Source organism: Schistocerca piceifrons, chromosome 2, assembly GCF_021461385.2.
Source record: "Schistocerca piceifrons isolate TAMUIC-IGC-003096 chromosome 2, iqSchPice1.1, whole genome shotgun sequence".
Taxonomy (NCBI): Eukaryota; Metazoa; Arthropoda; class Insecta; order Orthoptera; family Acrididae; genus Schistocerca; species Schistocerca piceifrons.
Window position 1 is genome coordinate 632,019,707 of NC_060139.1, and position 23,333 is coordinate 632,043,039.

Below are 23,333 nucleotides of genomic sequence, written 5' to 3' on the forward strand. Positions count from 1 at the left end.
GGACCAATTCATTATCGACTTGTTCAATTTGTGAAGATCTGTCTCTTGAAAAAAATCATTCAGTTTTTTCTGAATTTGCAATGATTTGTTTTTCTGTACATGTACACCGCATCTATCGATTTCCATCACTCGGATAATTCCTTAGTGGTATGTTTTTTTTACCAGCTTGGATTAGATGGCCACACTCTCTCAAAGCAGTATATCTAGTTTGGTGATGAGGTGGAAACTGAGCAACAAATTCATGCCTGTTGCTATGGAAACGCTGTGCAGTGGATTTCATTTAGTGCTGTGGGATACACGAATTATAGACGTCAGTGGTAACCGGGGCTGTTTCTTTGCCACCACTACGATGTGCTTTAGTGCACTAGCATTCCGGCCAATCCTTTCATTGGTTTCTTCAGCGGAAATGGCGCTTTGCTTGTGACGAGTTAGATGTAAAGGGCTGGCACGACAGGATCATCAACAGGAGAATGAACGCTGCGGCCAGTGGTAGTCTCGTGGAGAGTCCTCATCAGAGTGCCTCTCAATGAATCCCTTATCCTTCCCGGAGTGGCGGTGATTTACGGCGCGAGCCTCGCCAGCGCCAGCGCCACGCAGCGGCCGCCCCGGCTAGTCCGCGGGCGGTTCCAGAAGTAACGAGCGGCTCCATTAACCGGGCGCGGCCGCTATTTTTCTGCCGCCTGCGAGTGTATCTAATTAGAGGCTACGGCCGCCTGCTTCTGCTGCGTTAATGAAAAGACTTTCACCAACTTTCTCTCCGCCGGACATAAGTCAGGCGTTAAGACAAGGAGAGCGGGCATTAACTTGATAGAATGCACACTGGACGGAAGCATTAAGTCGAGTCCCTTTTGTTCCCCAGGTCGGCGCAACTTCAGCTACCCCCGGCTCTAGCTTCAGGGACTTAGCATAATCAGCGAAGGAAGAGTTTTATCGCTAAATATTTCTCAGAATGTAGGTAGTAGTGTGATACTCAATATGGTACTCTTTGTTGAGTGTTCGGGTAAGTTCGGACACATGGAGTCGATTGAATGCTTCTAAAGCTGAGAATTCTAGACATATTTAAAAGTGTCAAAATTGTAATGTATAAACCTCAGCGAAAGTAGCCTCTATCTTTAAGAGAAGAGAAAGGAACGCTTCCATTTATTACGGATGTGTTAATCTATACAGCTTTTCAAGTAACTGGCAGTTCAAATTAATCAGCTACGGAGTACGTCGTTTGATTTGAACAGCGATATGGACACGTGAGGATGAAGTTGCATAACTCTGAAATCGATAACATAATGTCAAAACACACAGTGCAACATTACTAAATACAAACAAGTCTAGAAATCTCTTACCGAGCGATGTGGCGCAGTGGTTATCACACTGGACTCGCATTCGGGAAGACGACGGTTCAACCCCGCGTCCGGCCATCCTGATTTAGGTTTTCCGTGATTTCCCTAGATCGCTCCAGGCAAATGCCGGGATGGTTCCTTTGAAAGGGCACGGCCGACTTCCTTCCCCATCCTTCCCTAATCCGATGAGACCGATGAGCTTGCTGTTTGGTCTGTTCCTCCCAAACAACCCAACCCCCTAGAAATCTCTTACCTGACTGCCGAATATAAGACTGCATTTATCAATTATAGAGAGAACTAAGAACTGTTGCAGTGCGACTCAGAACTTGCAGTAAAATATCTGGTTCGAGTTCAGGCAGCGGATACACACTGCAGCATAGCTTTTATCACATGAAGAAGACGACTGGGTCGACTGGAGGATTAGTGTACACAAAATGGAAATCGCTATACGGCAGAACACCTGGGACCACACCTTTTCTTGTAATGTGTACAGTATACATGATCCAGTCACAATAGTGTGACCACCGCCTATGTTCGACGACAACATTGAACAACCACTCACAGACGGCAGGTGGGAGCACTTGTACTGGAGGATATATGGGGTAAAAAGTGTCGGGGCACGCGGAAAACGTGCAATCCTTGTCGTAGTGCGGAAACTAAGCGATTTATCCGATGTCCAACAGCGCACAATGATTGGCCCTCGGGTCTAGAGTGAGGGGGTGAGGGGTGGGGGGTGGGGAGTGGAGCATCTCCGAAATGGCTAAGTTTGTAAACCTTTCGCGTACCACTGCCCAATATAGCTCTATCCAAAATCGGCGCCCTCTGCAGCTGGTCCCGGCGGAGGTTCGAGTCGTCCCTTGGGCATGGGTGTGTGGTTGTCCTTAGGATAATTTAGTGTGTAGCTTAGGGACTGATGACCTTAACAGTTAAGTCCCATAAGATTTACACACATTTGAACATTTTTGAAAATCAGCGCCGAGACATGTGTGGTTCATCAATGGCCATAAATGACTAGGGTGAACGACACACGCGGAGATGTGTACGGGCGAATAGACGAGGAGCTTTTGAATACCTGACCGCCCAGATGAACCAATGAACTACCACTGTGCCTCCACAACGACCGTTGCTGCATTTGACCTCCACAGCAGGCGCCTGGTTCATGCGCCTATGGTGGCTGCTGTTCATCAGCGACAAAGGTTGATATTTGCGTGCAGCTACGGCAACTGGACGTCCATTGAGCGGCGGCGGTGGACTTTTCGGATGACTCACGTTTTATGCTCCACCAGGCCTGAAACGTCTGGAAGAAAACACCCTGCAACAATCGTCGGAATGTTCCAGACCGGAAGAGGGAGCGTCATAGATTGGGGAATGTTTTCGTGGCATTGCCTGCTTGATCTCGTTATTCTGGAAGCCACAGTGGATCAACACAATTCTGCATATATCCTTGGGGATCATGTCCACCCCTACATGTAGTATGTTTTACCTTGGCACCAAGGTACGTCCCAGCAGGGCAGTGCAAATTGTACACAGTTCTCAGTGTACGTGCGTGTTTCGAAGTGCACCACGAAGAGTTTATCTTACTTCTCTGGCCACCAAACTCACTGTATTTAAAAACTCAATCGGGCTGTTGGTGCCATGGGTCTTCATCCGAGAAACCTAGCGCAGCTGGTCAATACACTAAAGTAGACATGGCTCCACGTAGCTGTCGGTATCTTCCAAAAGCTCATTAACTCTCTTCCTACCTGTCTCGCTGTGGTTCGCGCTGGAAAAGGTGGTCATTCAGGCTTCAGACATGTGGTCACACTAGTGTGGCTGGAGAGTGTAGTTACATATTTCAATAATACTTGTAACTCCCTCATTCTCAATATTATAAAACATAAAACTAAACTCCGCCCGAACAGGCCTTGGAAGTCCCAACGGTACCGACCGGCCGCCGTGTCATCCTCAGTCCACAGGCGTGACTGGATGCGCATATGGAGGGACATGTGGTCAGCACACCGCTCTCCCCGCCGTATGTCAGTTTACGAGACCGGAACCGATACTTCCCAATCGAGTAGCTCCTCAGTTTGCCTCACAAGGGTTTAGTACACCCCACTTGCCAACAGCGCTTGGCAGACCGGATGGTCACCCATCAGAGTGGTAGCCCAGCCCGACAGCGCTTAACTTCGGTGATCTGACGGGGACCGGTATTACCACTGCGGCAAGGCAGTTGGCATTACAAAATATAGCACACCCATAACTCTTCTGTTCCTCTCAATTTACGCTGAAGAGCCAAATCATTATGACCATTTGCTTAATAGTTTACCTTTTTCCGTCTTTGGAACGAAACACATAATTGTATCTGCGTGATCCGACGGTTTGTTGGTAGATTTGTGGAGCTATGTGGCAATAGATATGTACGTACAGGTAATTCATGTAAACAAAGGGCATCCGATTTGCGTAGGCGGTGATGGCGCCCCATGGATATCAAGATGTGTTCCGTAGGATTTACATCAGGTGAATTTGGTCTCAGAGATCAACGTGAGTTCACTATAATGCTCCTGAAACCACTTTAGCCCGATTATGGCTCCGGGGCACGATGACATCGCCGTCGGGGAAGACATCACGCATGAAGGGATGCAGGTGACTTTGCATTTGTCAGCCTGTCTTCGATTACTACCACAAATACCATGGAAGCGCAGGAGAATATCTCTCATAGCATAACACTGCCCCCACCAGCCTGTGCCCGTGGCGCACGCTGCACGTTTTTAGCTGCCGTTGATCTCGATGACAGCATTTGTGGAGACGAACATCGACCTAGCGTAGCAAAATGTGATTCACCCGAAGAGCCGACACGCTTCCATTGATCTATGGTCGTATCCCGGTGGCCCCATCCCATTGCAACCTTAATTGACGATGTAGTTGGGTCAACTAGTGAACACGTAGGGGTCGTCTGCTGCAGAGCTCCATCTTCAACAATGTACGTGGAACTGTGTGCTTCGAAACACTTGTGCGAGCACCAGCACTGCGCTCTTTCGGCAAAAATGCCACAGATCACCACCCATCCTATTATACAGAGCAGCTTTGGAGATACTCGTATATAGGTTCTGCGTAATAATAATCCGATCTTTGTCAAAGTCACTTTCCTCAATGGATTTCCACATTTGCAGCCCATCCCTGTCTGCTCTGCTTACATTCTGTTGCTATGAAGTCACGTGCCTGCAACGCCACCAGGCGGTATCCAGTGTTGCGGTGGGCAGTCGATATAATGTTTTGGCTTATCAGTGTAGGATCATCAATAAAATTATAAAGTTTGTGTAAGTGCAGATGGGGGGGGGGGGGGGGAAAGAGGAGTAGTCACAAAGGATTAGCTATTGTGTCGAAAAGAAAAAAAAGTCAAGTTATATACACGTAACTTTCAATGTGACATATTTTTTCCAATGATGGTTGACTTGGTGGTGACCTATGCCGAAAAAAATCTGCTTTCTGCTGTTCAGGAAGCGCTGGATATCAGATCGTCGCCATTTTGGAAGTACTTACCACCTAATGGTTCTTTCATAAGACGAAAGAGGAAGCCGTAATGCCCAGAGAACATGGAGGATGAGGATAATTTGATTAATCGAAACCCTCCGCTGCCAACAGGTGTTGTTGATATACCTCAAAGGGGATAGCTGAAAATGTGTGCTCCAACCGGGACTCGAACTCGGGATCTCTTGCTTACATGGCAGACGCTCTATCCATCTGTGCCACCGAGGGCACGGAGGATAGTGCGACTGCAGTTACTTGTCCCTTGACGGTTCCCGTGAGACCCACATTCCTAACTGTCCACAACCTACATTCGTAATGTTCCTACAGGATATTTGCCCATTCACTCATTACTCGCGACAACTAGGGTGACGATTCCCGTAAGAGTTCGGCCGAAGTGTGAGTATTGGCACAGAAGAAGGTCAATGGCCGGGTAGCCATTAACTATATGAAGATAGTAGCTGTTCCGAAAGCTTCTCTAGAAAGAAATGATAATTAATCGAAACCCTCAACTGACAACAGGTGTTGTTGATATACCTCAATGGGGACAGCTGTTGGCAGCTGAAGATTTCGATTAATTATCATTTCTTTCTAGAGAAGCTGCATGGCCATCATTGGTATCTGTTCTTTCGGAACAGTTACTATCTTTAGATAATTTGATTGGCCAAAGAAGCAGGACGTATTCTCCTGGAGAATGAGCCATGCCGCTGTCGCGGAACAAAAGTTTCCCCCTGGACAGCTTTCTGCGGCAGTTCGTCAGGAATTTCCGGTTGTATGGTCATATGATGGTTTGTCAATTACGATCATACTGTGTTAGCTCCACAGCGTAGTAGCCTCATGAAACCCTCAGCATCACCCCCGCTTTTCTCGGCGGTGTTGGATCCGCATGTTTCCACTGATTTGTTTTCTCCTTTGTTGTAGTGATACATCCACCCCGCTCGTCTCTGGTGATTAGCCAGTAAATGAAGTAATTTTGAATGGTTGGGCACATATGCAACATTTCAGCTGCTTCCTCGGTTTGGAGAGCTTTCTGAAGGAAATCCAGTTGGTGGCGATCTTCGTCATATTCAAAAATGCTGTGCAAGATGTTTAAAACTGATTCGTGATTGATTTTCACTGTTTTCATTATCCTCTGGTGCGCCAGTCTTCGATCATAAGTGTCTCCTCTTGCGATTGCTCAATCTTCTGTGAGAGATGGTCTGCCTCTTCCTCCTTCCTCATACCAACCTTTTTGGAAATTTGGAAATTTGTGGTAAGGTCTTATGGGACCAAACTGCTGAGGTCATCGGTCCCTAAACTTACACACTACTTAATCTAACTTTAACTTACGCTAAGGACAACACACACACATGCCCGAGAGAGGACTCGAACCTCCGACGGGGGGAGCTGCGCGGACCGTGGCAAGGCGCCTCAGATCGCGCGGCCCAGCTTCTTTGAAGTGGTGGAGCAACCGACTGGTTTTAAACAAGTCATTAGTTAAGTTGTTTCAGTCTCTGTGGAGTCATCTAAACTACCTGATTGTTCCGGTTTTTCAATTAATATTTGGATCTGAGTGGTTTCACTTAACGCGAGACGCCCGAATGACAAGTCTCTGACGATTTCCTTACAGTTTTCTTTGGATTACCTTTTCTGCAGATAAATAACGTATCTTATTCCAAGAAGAGGTAACTACATTGAAGTGACAGAAGTATGGGGATAGCGATATGCACACGTACAAAGGGGGATAGTCTCTCGTAAATAAGGTGTAAAAGGGCAGTGCACTGGTGGAACTGTCATTTGTGCTCAGGTGATTCATGTGAGAAGGTTGACGACATGGTAATAGCCGCACGACGGGTATTAAAAGACTTCCAACACGGAGCTACACGCATGAGACATTCCACATCGGAAATCGTTAGGGAATTCAATATTCTGAGCTGAGTGTCAAGAGTGTGCCGAGGGTATAAAATTTCAGGCATCACCTCTCACCGCGGACAACGCAGTGGCCGCCGGTCTTCACTTAACAACCGAGAGCAATCAATGTGGGATGTACGCCTAACGTATCCGTTAGGATAGCGTGGCGAAATTTAGCGTTAATGGCCTGTGGCAGCTGACGACCATCGCGAGTGTCTTTGCTAACCGCACGACATCGCCTGAAGTCGCTCTCTTGGGCTCGTGACAGTATCAGATGGACCCCAGATGACTGAAAAACCGTGGCCTGGTCAGATGAGTCCCGATTTTTGTTGGCAGAGTCGATGGAAAGGCTCGAGTGTGGAGGACGCCCCACGAAGCCACGGACCCAGGTTGTCAACAAGGCACTGTGCAAGGTCTTGGTAGCTCCGCAATGATGTGGGCTGTGTTCGCATGGAATGGACTGGGTCCTCGGTTGTGTTCTGCTACTTGGAGACCATTTGCAGCCATTCATAGACTTTATGTTCCCAAACAATGATACAATATTTGTAAATGTCACCGGGTCCATAATTGTTCGTGATTGGTTTGAAGAACATTTTGGACAATCCGAGCGAATGATTTGGCCATCCTAATAGCCCGACATGAAGCCCATCGAAAATTTATGTAACGTAATAGAGACGTCAGTTCGTGAAAAAAAAATAAATAAAAATCAAATGTGTGTGAAATCTTATGGGACTTAACTGCTAAGGTCATCAGTCCCTAAGCTTACACACTACTTAACCTAAATTATCCTAAGAACAAACACACACACCCATGCCCGAGGGAGGACTCGAACCTCCACCGGAACCAATCGCACAGTCCATGACTGCAGAGCCTTAGAGCGCTCGGTCAGTTCGTGCACAAAATGCTGCACCGGCAGCACTGTTGCATTAATGGACGGCTATAGAGGCAGCGTGTCTTATTATTTCTGTAGCGGACTTCCAGCGACTTGTGGGGTCCATGCCATTTCGAGTTGCTGCACTGCGCTGGGCAAAAGGAGGTCCGACACGACATTAGGAGGTATTCCAAGACTTTTGTCACCTAGGTGTAGTGGAAATGAAGTCCCGTGCTTCTTGACAGAGCGTAGGGGAACGATGCGGGAGACTTGCACCGGCGTACTAGGCAAGGTCCTAATGGAGGTGGTTTGCCGTTGCCTTCCTCCGACCGTAATGGAGATAAATGATGATGATGGCGGCACAACAACATCCAGTCATCTCGGTGCAGGTGGAAATCCCTGACCCTGCCGCGAATCGAACCCGGGACCCCGCGCTCGGGACGTGAGAACGCTACCGCGAGACCACGAGCGGCTGACTCTCGGTGTAGTAGCACATTAAAAATCAAGGACTAGCGAGGGTATCACCATTTGCACACTGTCTGGCAAATATTTTTACGTCTATTTTTCAATATGATACCTAATGGCAAAATTTCCAACCCATGCCAACTAAATCATATTGTGGAGCAGATACGTAGATGATATTCTTGTTTTAAATGAAGGGACAAAAGATTATTGTTGTAATTTTGTGGAAAATTTAAAAGGATTACATCGTAAAATCCATTTCACTGTTCAACATAGCGAGGGCCTTATTTGGATATTTTGATCACTCTAAACATTTATAAGCTGGAATTAGACTAGAAAGCAACTACTACGGATCTTTTCACAACACCTCAAATCATCCATTAACATGTAACATGGTCCCATTCAGGTCACTCCTTCATAGAATCTATAACATCCCCTTGTCTAAGGAAGTCTTACAAAGAGAAAATGAAGTCACTGAATATAGAGCGTACAGCAATGGCTATGATCTAATTTTGTAAATAATATTAACAACAGCATTTAAAAAGAGCTAAAGCACCCATATCTAGGCGAGATGATATAATACTGGCGTATGCGGCCCACGAGACTGAGAGTCTCACATAGATTTCCAAACTTTGGCAAAATCTCGGTCAAGATAGACTTCAAACTTTGTTCTAAAAATATAAAGCTCGCCTATTTCATAGCCAACAATATCGGTAGTAGACGCAGATACGAAGAATGTACCACAGGCTAAAAATACAATGGCACATGTGTCTATTGCATCTGATGTGACAGATGTGTACAATAACCAACCTGGCAGGGGTTTCAGTATCAGATTTCGAGAACATCTGAATTTAATCAATTAAAAATCAACTTTCGAGACACACCTCCATGAACAAGGGTATTTCAATTGATCGAATAATATAAAAATTTAACATCGTAAAAATAATTGTCACAACCCAAATTCTTTGGAAGAAACTGAGGTAAGGCGTTGTGTGAATCGTCTCCCACGACACTCATTAAATGGTCAAACTGAATTGAAATATTGGAGTCTTATTCCAGATTTCGACAACGTAAGTAGGGTTACATAGTTTTGTTCATATTTTTGCTGTTACAATACAAGACTTTTCATGTGGCATATTTCTCCCATTTCATATTTCTTTCTGCCCGCCCCCCTCCCCTTCTCCCTGCACTTCAGTTTGGTAAACTCATCTTTCCCTATTATCCAATGACTTCTTTTGATTCCTTCAGCCATTCTCTTCTTGCGATCCCCTTTACGAGTCTCACCTTCTTTAACTAATAGTTTTCATCCATATTCTCAGGCGATGATTAGTGGCTGTGTTAACGTCTTTCATTTTCTGTAAGAATTATTTCATGTTACAGGTTTTATTAGCCTCTCTTTTGCCATCTATGCATTAATCAGCTATGTAGGAACACTTCCGAACTCTTCATGTGCCGTTCGTTCGAAGCATGTGACATTTCTGCGCTGCTCGTGTGGTGTCGCATATTACCCAGTCTGGGCGCGCTGGACCCCGCGCTCTCTGGGGCCACCGGCTTCCACCTGTGTATGTTCCAGTTACGTGACTTCTGAGTGTCACATTCTGGTAAGCTCCTACATACCACCCTTCTTCCATATTTCAGCGTCTTTTGGTCAGTCTTTATTGAGCAAACTGGATAATTTTTTATTTCGTATGTCTCAGCTGCATTGATACAAAGACGCTTATTCTCAAACCACACACCTTGCTATAGATTGTAAATAATACAAAACGACGCCAAAAGGCATAAACAGCTTCTGTACAGCAATGTGCACAGCGGGCAACAAGCACCCTCATTGATTTTAACCTAAGTTCCACCTTTATTGGATATTAATGCTCTGCTTTTATTTTAGGTTTCGTATTTATTCGCGGTTTTTGTCTAATCCGTTTTTCTGCCTGCATGCTACAGTAAGCTACTGACACATGAGTCTGTTCCGCATTAAGTTGCTCTCTCAAAGCTGAGATTGTCTAATTCAACTCTCGTTTTATGAATTACCTTCTTTTCACCCACATTTTCAAACTTTGAATTTTAGACCCTATCAATTCTCTTGACTTTTTTGTCGTAGAATACCTTGCTGTCCGGGGTGGTCGACCCCATTGCTCTGCCAATTTTATTACGACTACCGACCCTCCCATGGACATTTTATTTTGATTTGATTGAGAATGATCGGTCGTCTATTTAACTCCGGTCTGTATTTTACGTAAACTGATAGTGAATACTCTTATCTGATTTTTGCTACATCCATTTTTATATGGATGTGTAGTCAACACTATTTATTTTTTTCCCCATTTTTTCAGATGTGTGCCTGAGGATGCAGCTATAAGCTGCGAAACCGGTGATTTGAATAAGGGCTCATCTTCATTTACCAAGAGGTAACTAAAAAGTATTTCCAAAAATATCGGAAAAGTTATGTATCAATGTAATTAAATACGAATTTTTCGTAATTCTTGCATTGAACATAAATTTTTGGTTGATTTTAAAAGTTTAGCAACTGGTGCTACATGGCATATTTTTGGTTACATAAATGATCAGTTACATTTCAATTTAAACGCTGAGGTAATGTGAACAGAAAATGAACAGAATAAAATTTACTTTGTGCGGCGACTTTATCACTTCCTTTTTACTACAACTTGCAGGAACTATTTTGTCGCGAAAAATGTTTGTCATCATCCTTTGACTTTTCTCTGATTTGCTTTAATTAAGTTAGTTTCAGAATATGAATCATCCTTGCACAGACTGCGTATCACATTCAATCTACAGGGTGTTACAAAAAGGTACGGCCAAACTTTCAGGAAACATTCCTCACACACAAATAAAGAAAAGATGTTATGTGGACATGTGTCCGGAAACGCTTAATTTCCATGTTAGAGCTCATTTTAGTTTCGTCAGTATGTTCTTCCACCTACGCTCAATGGAGCACGTTATCATGATTTCATACGGGATACTCTACCTGTGCTGCTAGAACATGTGCCTTTGCAAGTACGACACAGCATGTGGTTCATGCACGATGGAGCTCCTGCACATTTCAGTCGAAGTGTTCGTACGTTTCTCAACAACAGATGCGGTGACCGATGGATTGGTAGAGGCGGACCAATTCCATGGTCTCCACTCTCTCCTGACCTCAACCCTCTTCACTTTATTTATGAGGGCATTTGAAAGCTCTTGTCTACGCAACCCCGGTACCACATGTATAGACTCTTTGTGCTCGTATTGTGGACGGCTGTGATACAATACGCCATTCTCCAGGGGTGCATCAGCGCATCAGGGATTCCATGCGACGGAGGGGGGGATGCGTGTATCCTCGCTAACGGAGGACATTTTGAACATTTCCTGTAACAAAATGTTTGAAGTCACGCTGGCACGTTCTGTTGCTGTGTGTTTCCATTCCATGATTAATGTGATTTGAAGAGAAGTAATAAAATGAGCTCTAACATGGAAAGTAAGCGTTTCCGGACACATGTCCACATAAGATATTTTCTTTCTTTGTGTGTGAGGAATGATTCCTGAAAGTTTGGCCGTACCTTTTTGTAACACCCTGTATACCGATGATTACTTTTTATCCAATCGGATGATTTCTCCCATGTATACTTATTTTTACATAGCAATTAAAGATTATTAGTTTTCGTCGAATTTACTGTATATCAGAGTCACTTTCAGAATTATTTGTTGCCACTGAAGTAGTACCATCGAATAAAAGACATCTATAAATTACAAACTTGGACAACAACTGAAACATAAAAAAAACTGACGAACAAACCAAGGCAGTCTCAAATGTTGGTCTTAAGTATGTTTAAAGGAGTCTGAATTTCAGTGTTACGATCTAAATATGTTTTTGTATTGTCAGTGCTCGCTTAACGTGTGACTGAACCGGAGATCGTTGTTCAGTCCAGCATTCAAGCATACGACTGTGGGGAAATCACCTACAATCCACTGGCTGACCGGGAGAGCAGGCTCTAAACGACAGGAAGTCAGACTGAGACGGCTCAGGCCTCCTCAAACGTGGCAGACAACGAGCAGATACTGTGTCCTGCTACCACGTCACATGGTTCACAATTTTAAAGTAATACCTCACAGTTATTCAGTTGAATAACGTAACAGCATCGTGTACCCTTGCTATAACAATGTGTGTGAACCGGATAATCGGGAGTTAAGGAAAACGGCAAGAACGGGGCCCACAAATCAACTGGTTATTATTTCATGCAAATATCAATTTATTGATAATATAAAATTTAACTTAAAATCTAAGAAATAAATACGGCAATTTAAATCTTAAGGCCCCATGCTTTTAATAATAATAGTAATAAACTCTCTTTGACCACCAAATTTTTGTATATTAAACATGCGTCCTCAGCATCCTTTTGTATGTATCGGAAACATGGACTACCTATGCCAAACAAGAACGTCACCTTAATGCTTTCCACATGCGGTGCCTGAGATACATCCTCGGAGTAACGTGGAAGGACCGAGTGACCAATGAATCAGTGCTATCTAAAACTAACTGCAACAGTATTTCAACTATCTTGAAGCAGAGACGGCTCCGCTGGCTGAGACACGTCCACCGTATGGATCCTGACAGATTACCACGTGAGGTGATGCTTGGAGAGATCTCTATAGCCAAAAAACCTGTAGGACGTCCTGTATTGACGTTCAAGGACTCCTGTAAACGAGATATGGAGAGCTTTGGAATCGACACAAACAGATGGGAAACACTGGTTAGCATGAGACCAGAGTGGCGTGTGATGTATCATCTGGAATGTGGAAGCATGATTTAGGCTTGTTAGATTAAGGCAGAAAAAGCTTCGCAATGCTACCACTGCTCCTGCCTCAGCAGCCAGATACTCTTGTGACAATTGCGGCAAGAGATACCGTGCTGCCATTGGCTTGACAAGTCATATGAAAAAATGTAACCCATTAACACACAGACACTGCAACAATTATCTACCAAGATGTCGTGGCCAATATATATATATATATATATACTCCTGGAAATTGAAATAAAAACACCGTGAATTCATTGTCCCAGGAAGGGGAAACTTTATTGACACATTCCTGGGGTCAGATACATCACATGATCACACTGACAGAACCACAGGCACATAGACACAGGCAACAGAGCATGCACAATGTCGGCACTTGTACAGTGTATATCCACCTTTCGCAGCAATGCAGGCTGCTATTCTCCCATGGAGACGATCGTAGAGATGCTGGATGTAGTCCTGTGGAACGGCTTGCCATGCCATTTCCACCTGGCGCCTCAGTTGGACCAGCGTTCGTGCTGGACGTGCAGACCGCGTGAGACGACGCTTCATCCAGTCCCAAACATGCTCAATGGGGGACAGATCCGGAGATCTTGCTGGCCAGGGTAGTTGACTTACACCTTCTAGAGCACGTTGGGTGGCACGGGATACATGCGGACGTGCATTGTCCTGTTGGAACAGCAAGTTCCCTTGCCGGCCTAGGAATGGTAGAACGATGGGTTCGATGACGGTTTGGATGTACCGTGCACTATTCAGTGTCCCCTCGACGATCACCAGTGGTGTACGGCCAGTGTAGGAGATCGCTCCCCACACCATGATGCCGGGTGTTGGCCCTGTGTGCCTCGGTCGTATGCAGTCCTGATTGTGGCGCTCACCTGCACGGCGCCAAACACGCATACGACCATCATTGGCACCAAGGCAGAAGCTACTCTCATCGCTGAAGACGACACGTCTCCATTCGACCCTCCATTCACGCCTGTCGCGACACCATTGGAGGCGGGCTGCACGATGTTGGGGCGTGAGCGGAAGACGGCCTAACGGTGTGCGGGACCGTAGCCCAGCTTCATGGAGACGGTTGCGAATGGTCCTCGCCGATACCCCAGGAGCAACAGTGTCCCTAATTTGCTGGGAAGTGGCGGTGCGGTCCCCTACGGCACTGCCTAGGATCCTACGGTCTTGGCGTGCATCCGTGCGTCGCTGCGGTCCGGTCCCAGTTCGACGGGCACGTGCACCTTCCGCCGACCACTGGCGACAACATCGATGTACTGTGGAGACCTCACGCCCCACGTGTTGAGCGATTCGGCGGTACGTCCACCCGGCCTCCCGCATGCCCACTATACGCCCTCGCTCAAAGTCCGTCAACTGGACATACGGTTCACGTCCACGCTGTCGCGGCATGCTACCAGTGTTAAAGACTGCGATGGAGCTCCGTATGCCACGGCAAACTGGCTGACACTGACGGCGGCGGTGCACAAATGCTGCGCAGCTAGCGCCATTCGACGGCCAACACCGCGGTTCCTAGTGTGTCCACTGTGCCGTGCGTGTGATCATTGCTTGTACAGCACTCTCGCAGTGTCCGGAGCAAGTATGGTGGGTCTGACACACCGGTGTCAATGTGTTCTTTTTTCCATTTCCAGGAATATATATATATATATATATATATATATATATATATATATATATATATATATATATATATATAATAAAAGGGGCAGCTGCGCAAAAGTTCGGGAGAAATTTGCAATGTCAATCTTAAGACTACAGTTTGGATAAATATGACTGCAAGGTTACTTTTTTCAGACAACTGTAGTCAAACGAAGCCTCACTCGTGTAGGGTGTCGGCGCTGTATGGATGGAAGAGGTACCTTGAGATGGTAATTTTTAAACAAACAGACGGGTGGCATATCGGTCCAAGGTGAGGCAGACGGACCAGACTGCGAGCAATGTGAAGCGGCAGTCATTACGACCGGATGGATTGTGGTGCACTAACTAACGATCGGACGGCCACAAAGTTGCACCTTTCCACAGACGGAGGCCCGCACTAACTGGCGGATGCGACGAAGGCAGACCCCACCAACCGGCCGACATGCCCCACACACCACTCGTCCAAGAGCCAATTTCCTATGTCGGCCAGATGCGGCTTTCGCAGACCAACTTGGATCAAACAGCCCAACTCAGCTCTCACATAGGAATCCGATTTCACAAACAAGTCGGCTCTCACCAAGCAACTCCGCTGTCTCAGACCAAAGGCCTTCCACCCAGAGACACACCACGCAACCAGCACATCCTCCTAGGCCGACTTCGACCAAAGTTGCTAACTGAATAAATAGTAAATCGACAGAAAACTCGATCCAGTGGCGCCAGACAAGACCCAAGCGAAGTAAAATGTGTGAATGTTACTTTCAGGTAGTGGACACGCTGCACAGCAAGGCAATGGGTGTACTGCTAACATACCATGGCACTCAAGCTGTGAGTGTACTCACTCGATATTTATATTTCATCTACATCTATACTCTGCAGACAACTGTAATGTGAAACATCCTGGCAGATTAAAACTGTGTGCCCGACCGAGACTCGAACTCGGGACCTTTGCCTTTCGCGGGCAAGTGCTCTACCAACTGAGCTACCGAAGCACGACTCACGCCCGGTACTCACAGCTTTACTTCTGCCAGTACCTCGTCTCCTACCTTCCAAACTTTACAGAAGCTCTTCTGCGAACCTTGCAGAACTAGCACTCCTGAAAGAAAGGATACTGCGGAGACATGGCTTAGCCACAGCCTGGGGGATGTTTCCAGAATGATAAAGCTGTGAGTACAGGGCGTGAGTCGTGCTTCGGTAGCTCAGTTGGTAGAGCACTTGCCCGCGAAAGGCAAAGGTCCCGAGTTCGAGTCTCGGTCGGGCACACAGTTTCAATCTGCCAGGAAGTTTCATATCAGCGCACACTCCGCTGCAGAGTGAAAATCTCATTCTGGAAACATCCCCCAGGCTGTGGCTAAGCCATGTCTCCGCAATATCCTTTCTTTCAGGAGTGCTAGTTCTGCAAGGTTCGCAGAAGAGTTTCTGTAAAGTTTGGAAGGTAGGAGACGAGGTACTGGCAGAAGTAAAGCTGTGAGTACCGGGCCTGAGTCGTGCTTCGGTAGCTCAGTTGGTAGAGCAGTTGCCCGCGAAAGGCAAAGGTCCCGAGTTCGAGTCTCGGTCGGGCACACAGTTTTAATCTGCCAGGAAGTTTCATATCAGCGCACACTCCGCTGCAGAGTGAAAATCTCATTCTGGAAACATCCCCCAGGCTGTGGCTAAGCCATGTCTCCGCAATATCCTTTCTTTCAGGAGTGCTAGTTCTGCAAGGTTCGCAGAAGAGCTTCTGTAAAGTTTGGAAGGTAGGAGACGAGGTACTGGCAGAAGTAAAGCTGTGAGTACCGGGCGTGAGTCGTGCTTCGGTAGCTCAGTTGGTAGAGCACTTGCCCGCGAAAGGCAAAGGTCCCGAGTTCGAGTCTCGGTCGGGCACACAGTTTTAATCTGCCAGGAAGTTTCATATCAGCGCACACTCCGCTGCAGAGTGAAAATCTCATAACTGTAATGTGGACTGCTGAAGACAAGTCCCACTGCATGATTTGCTTCATTCACGTACATATAGTGGGAAGAATAACTATCTGAATGCCTCTATGCGATCTGCAACTAATCTGATCTTGCCCTCACAGTCCCTAGGAGAACGATAGATAAGGTGTTATAGTATATTGTTAAGGACATCGACTAAATCCGGTTCTTGAAATTTTGTAAGTATGCTTTTTCGGTAGAGTTTACATCTGTTTTAAAGTCTGTCTGTTCAGTTCTTTCAGCATCTCCGTGACACTCTTCCATGAGTTAAACAAACCTGTTACCGTATGTCATGCCCTCCTCTACATACGTTAAAAGTTCCCTTTCAGTCAAATTTGGTATGGGTCCCACACATTTAAGCAATATTCTAGAATAGGTTGCACGAGTGTTTTGTAAGCGACTTTCTTTGTAGACTGATTTCATTTCCTTAGTATTCCGCCAATAAAGCAAAGTCTGATACCTGCTTTACCTACGACTGAGTCTATATGCTCGTTCCATTTGATATCCGTACAAAGCATTACACCAAGCTATTTGTATGAATTGACCGATTTCAACTGTCTCATTGATATGATAGCCACGGAATACTTTTGTAAAGTGCACTATTTTGCACTTCTGAACATTTGAAGCAAGTTGCCAATCTTTCTGCATCTTTGAAATCTTATCAACATCTGAGAGAACATTTGTTTCAACAGTCAATTCGCCGGGAACATTCTAAAATTCACATTTGTATGGCTTCTTTCAGACAGTATTTCAGCGACGCATGATTTGCGAAAAGCCCGAGGTTACTATTAATATTGTTCTCAATGTCATAAATGTACAAAGGTCCAAACACACTTCCCTAGGCACTACCAAAGATGTTTCTACATCTGTCAATAACTTTCCATTAAAGACAAAATGCTTTGCTAGTTTGCATGGAGGACGGCTTTGTGTTCAAGGTACCTCATTACGTTTGATCTTAGAATATGTTCTAAGTCTGTGCAACAATTGGATGTCAGAGGTAACTGGACGGTAATTTTGTGTATGACTTCTGCTAGGCTTCTGGCAGTTTGCTGTGACCTGTACTTCCTTCTAACTACTGTGCACGGTTTTTTGTTCGAGGACCTTGAGAAAGATTGTAGTTAGAAGAGGGTTTAAATCAGCCGCAAATTCAGTACAGAATCTGACTGAAATTCCATCAGATCCTGGACATTTGTTCAGTTTTAAAGATTTCGGCTTTTTCTCAACACTGTTCACACTAACACTTATTTCACAAATCTTTCCAGTGGTATGATAATGAACCTGGGGCAATGTTCCTGGGTTTTCCCTTGTAAGGAACCATTTGAAAACTGATTTCATTTCTGCTTTGCTATCCTCAGGCCGGCCGTGGTGGTCTCGCGGTTCTAGGCGCGCAGTCCGGAACCGTGCGACTGCTACGGTCACAGGTTCGAATCCTGCCTCGGGCATGGATGTGTGTGATGTCCTTAGGTTTGTTAGGTTTAAGTAGTTCTAAGTTCTAGGGAACTGATGACCTTAGAGGTTAAGTCCCATAGTGCTCAGAGCCACTTTTTTGGAATTTCTTTGGGCTTAGCTACACTGAATTGTATTAAGTGTAAAATAATTTGTAATTTACGACGCTCAATTAACTGCATAAGCAGTGTCCACAGCGGTGAGAATTTAGTTAAGACTGTCTACAGTATTGGCTACAGTAAGGTGTGAACTTGGACTTCCAGTGTGTGAATGTGAACCACACTTTTTCATAGCTGTGAAATGCTGTAACTACCACTTTTCCCTGGCTAGGAAATATAATCTGGTCTGTCTGGATGCGTGCCACTTGTAAGTACATCTTTGATTAAGTAATTTTATTATAAAGTATTTTCTCTAGACAGATAAATTGCTGAATAAGTGATTTGTGTTTCATCGAGATCATCACACCTTTTCAGAGAACGGAATGAAAACTGTCGCTAAAATTTGTTGATACTACTTTCTTCTTGCCATTCTCGCAAGGGAACCTTGATGCTGAACTTCAAACCTCCAACAATACATTAGCGCAGTTAATTATATGTTCATTGCATCTGCAACATCTCAATCAACATTAGTATATATTAGTTTTAAATAATGTAAATAAGAATTACGCTATCCAGTACAAGATTACATGAATATATGCAATGATTATTTTAACTTTGGCTCCCACCCCTCCCCCAGGATGTCTACACGTACCTCTTGAGGTAGGGGCGCCGTGTGGGTATGTATTCCTTGTCGTATACTTCTGATTTAGTTCAACCAATGACAGTACAACAAAATGGTTTCATTCAGGGAAATAAATGGATTTCACTGAAGAGTGGTTTCAGCTGAAAGAATTGCGTGAGTCAAGTTGAAATGAAAGCACGAATAATTCAGTCAGTATGGAAAACTACAATGGACTGTATCACTTAAAGAACGAATACAGAGTTCAATGGACTGAATGATTGTAGACTGGTTTGTATTTAAAACCAAGAATAAATAGTTTAAACAGTATGCAAAACTATCAATGACTGTGTCGACTGCTTTAATGTGGTTGGACCCACGAACTGGTTTTACTCGAAATAAATAAATGAGTAATGATACAACTGATATTTAAACCTACAATCAACGAAATCTATACTTTCCATGTGATTGTTCGCATCACTACTTGTTTGACAACACTGGAAGCAATTGCAACACCAAACGAAAGTCTCTTATGATGGAACATTTTTGCTGTACATATTCATTTATTCAGCACTGATTGCTGCCCTTCAAATATACATGGTGTTCAGGGTATAAGTGCAGATATTTCTACTGATGACTGGTAACAGCGTGTTGCACAGCATTTGCATCAGTATTTACTTCATTTACAGATTAATAATTATGACTATTGTGATTAGTACACTTTTACATTGTTGAAGAAAAAATAATTGTGGGATAAAACAAGTGTTAATAGCTGAATAAATTCTACAATCTGTGGAACACCTAACTTTCCGTGTTGCAAGAAATTTTGTGTAACTAACTCAATGTATTCTTCATCTAGTACACTAGTATACGTATAAGTCAAGAACATCAAAAGAGCGTAGTATGATATTTTTTGGGTTTTCAATATTATTCAGAAGATGCATTAACTCACTGGTATTCTTAATACTGCAATTTATTTGAATGCATAGTAGAGTTAATCTTTTTTACAGTACAATATTAAAAAGTGTTAATTTTAGCCCTCTTATTTTCCTATATGTGTAGTTGTATGAGTTTAGTCACCTTACCTGAAATAAAGTTTTTTTGGGATAAGGAACTACCAGTTCTTCTATAGCTAGTATCACCTTCGTACTCTCTCTTCAGATTCTTGTCACTAACAGTAGGACAAAAATTATATTTTAGATCTTTTTCAAGCATTCATATCACTCACTGGAAAACTCAATAGCTGTTAGATTTACCAACCTATCCTAATAAATAAATTCAGGATCAATACATAAAAAATCAGAGCACTGTTTTCAAATAAGACTATCACTTGTCTTGTTATGTCTCTCTATAAACGACTGTCACTGTAAATTAACAGATTCATCCACAACTTCAAAGACAAGGTCAAGGTGTAAAAAATTTAAAACTTCCTGCAAAACATTGCTGTTGTTGTGGTCTTCAGTCCAGAGACTGGTTTGATGCAGCTCTCCATGTTAATCTATCCTGTGCAAGCTCCTTCATCTCCCAGTACCTACTCCAACCTACATCCTTCTGAATCTGTTTAGCGTATTCATCTCTTGGTCTCCCTCTACGATTTTTACCCTCCAAGCTGCCCTCCAATGCTAAATTTGTGATCCCTTGATGCCTCAGGACATGTCCTACCAACCGATCCCTTCTTCTAGTCAAGTTGTGCCACAAACGTCTCTTCTCCCCAATTCTATTCAATACCTCCTCATTAGTTACGTGATCTACCCACCTAGTCTTCAACATTCTTCTGTAGCACCACATTTCGAAAGCTTCTATTCTCTTCTTGTCCAAACTATTTATTGTCCATGTTTCACTTCCATACATGGCTACACTCCATACAAATACTTTCAGAAACGACTTCTTTACACTTAAATCTATACTCGAGGTTAACAAATTTCTCTTCTTCAGAAACGCTTTCCTTGCCATTGCCAGTCTACATTTTATATCCTCTCTACTTCGACCATCATCAGTTATTTTTGTCCCCAAATAGCAAAACTTCTTTACTACTTTAAGTGTCTCATTTCCTAATCTAATTCCCTCAGCATCACCCGACTTAATTCGACTACATTCCATTATCCTTGTTTTGCTTTCGCTGATGTTTATCTTATATCCTCCTTTCAAGACACTGTCCATTCCGTTCAACTGCTCTTCCAAGTCCTTTGCTGTCTGTGACAGAATTACAATGTCATCGGCGAACCTCAAAGTTTTTATTTCTTCTCCATGGATTTTAATATCTACTCCAAATTTTTCTGTTGTTTCCTTTACTGCTTGCTCAATATACAGATTGAATAACATCGGGGAGAGGCTACAACCCTGTCTCACTCCCTTCCCAACCACTGCTTCCCTTTCATGCCCCTCGACTCTTATAACAGCCATCTGCTTTCTGTACAAATTGTAAATAGCCTTTCGCTCCCTGCATTTTACCCCTGCCACCTTCAGAATTTGAAAGAGAGTATTCCAGTCAACATTGTCAAAAGCTTTCTCTAAGTCTACAAATGCTAGAAACGTAGATTTGCCTTTCCTTAATCTTTCTTCTAAGATAAGTCGTAAGGTCAGTATAGTGTCACGTGTTCCAACATTTCTACGGAATCCAAACTGATCTTCCCCGAGGTCGGCTTCTACCAGTTTTTCCATTCGTCAGTAAATAATTCGTGTTAGTATTTTGCAGCTGTGACTTATTATACTGATAGTTCGGTAATTTTCACATCTGTCAACAACTGCTTTCTTTGGGATTGGGATTATTATATTTTTCTTTAAGTCTGAGGGTATTTCGCCTGTCTCGTACATCTTGCTCACCAGATGGTAGAGTTTTGTCAGGACTGGCTGTCCCAAGGCCGTCAGTAGTTCTAATGGAATGTTGTCTACTCCCGGGGCCTTGTTTCGACTCAGGTCTTTCAGTGCTCTGTCAAACTCTTCACGCAGTATCGTATCTCCCATTTCATCTTCATCTACATCCTCTTCCATTTCCATTATATTGTTCTCAAGTACATCGCCCTTGTATAGACCCTCTATATACTCCTTCCACCTTTCTGCTTTCCCCTCTTTGCTTAGAACTGGGTTTCCATCTGAGCTCTTGATATTCATGAAAGTGGCTCTCTTTTCTCCAAAGGTCTCTTTAATTTTCCTGTAGGCTGTATCTATCTTACCCCTAGTGGGATAAGCCTCTACAGCCTTACATTTGTCCTCTAGCCATGCCTGCTTAGCCATTTCCACTTCCTGTCGATCTCATTTTTGAGACGTTTGTATTCCTTTTTGCCTGCTTCATTTACTGCATTTTTATATTTTCTCCTTTCATCAATTAAATTCAATATTTCTTCTGTTGCCCAAGGATTTCTACTAGCCCTCGTCTTTTTACCTACTTGATCCTCTGCTGCCTTCACTACTTCATCCCTCAGAGCTACCCATTCGTCTTCTACTGTATTTCTTTCCCCCATTCCTGTCAATTCTTCCCTTATGCTGTCCCTGGAACTCTGTACAACCTCTGGTTTAGTCAGTTTATCCAGGTCCCATCTCATTAAATTCCCACCTGCAAAATATATGTGGCATATAACATTTTTGTTGATGTTAGGTTTCCATTTATATTTGGCTTTCAACTCGTCTTTCAACTACTTCTTCTAGTAATGTTCTTTCAACTTTTTAGTAACGTCATACCTAACCTTAATTTTAACTTGAGCGAAAATAGCTGTAATTCATGAAGTAATACATCGTCTTATGAAGTTAACTGCAGCCTCACAGTTCATAAGTCTCACCTTTGTACGATGATAAGCCAAGATCGCCTGTTGTGTTGCCAGTAAACTGAACATCTTGCTTCAGCGATGGCCAACAGTATGTACAAATTAAAAAAAAAATGCGTAACCCTGTGCTGTCTGTAATAATGTAAATTTATTTTGCTACCAATTTCGGTTGTGAACCATCATTAATGTCTGCTGTACAAAATAGAGTGGTGGACAACGTGACAATGCCAAACGAAATAAGAAAAACAGGAAACTGTAAAATCGATCGAAATACTCACGAAAATTATCATCAAAATACACACGAAAATTATCACACATATATCACATGTCATACATACTTTAAAATAACCAATCACAGGAAACCGCAATTTCAAAGATAATGTGAAATCGAAAACTGTAACAAGATCAAAATATTATGGCACACTGACACAAAGACAATAAGTGATGTGCAACGAAACAAGTCAAACATTGTCAAGGTCAAGGATGACAGCCTTGAATGAATTTAAACAAGTTGTCACTACATAATATATGTGATATTCAGAATACGAAATCGAAGTATTATAAGTTCAGCACTTGACTGTAAAAATATAAATACTTTACAATACAGTCAAAAAAATGTAAGCATGTGAAATACAAGCTGCAGATCAATCCATGAAATTAAAATCAGTCAAGCCATATCAGACGAAAATACACGTTAAATTAAAATAAGAAGAAGAAAATATAATTTTTAGGAGTGAAGGAAAACATAAAATAAATGTGGAATATGTAGATGCAAAACATCCGTAGTTTTATAAATATGTGAAAATAAAACCAAAAACTAATGAAGAAAGCCGGCTGGAGTGGCCGAGCGGGTCTAGTCGCTACAGTCTGGAACCGCGAGACCGCTACGGTCGCAGGTTCGAATCCTGCCTCGGGCATGTATGTCTGTGATGTCCTTAGGTTAGTTAGGTTTAAGTATTTCTAA

At 43.7% G+C, this 23,333-nt stretch overlaps 1 non-coding gene across 1 annotated transcript; it reads left to right on the top strand.

Annotated features, from left to right (window-relative positions):
- Nucleotides 1-15,980: 15,980 nt before the first annotated feature.
- On the top strand, nucleotides 15,981-16,055 carry Trnas-cga. The gene has a single exon. It is a non-coding gene; the product is annotated as a tRNA-Ser (tRNA).
- The last annotated feature ends 7,278 nt before the right edge of the window (nucleotides 16,056-23,333 follow it).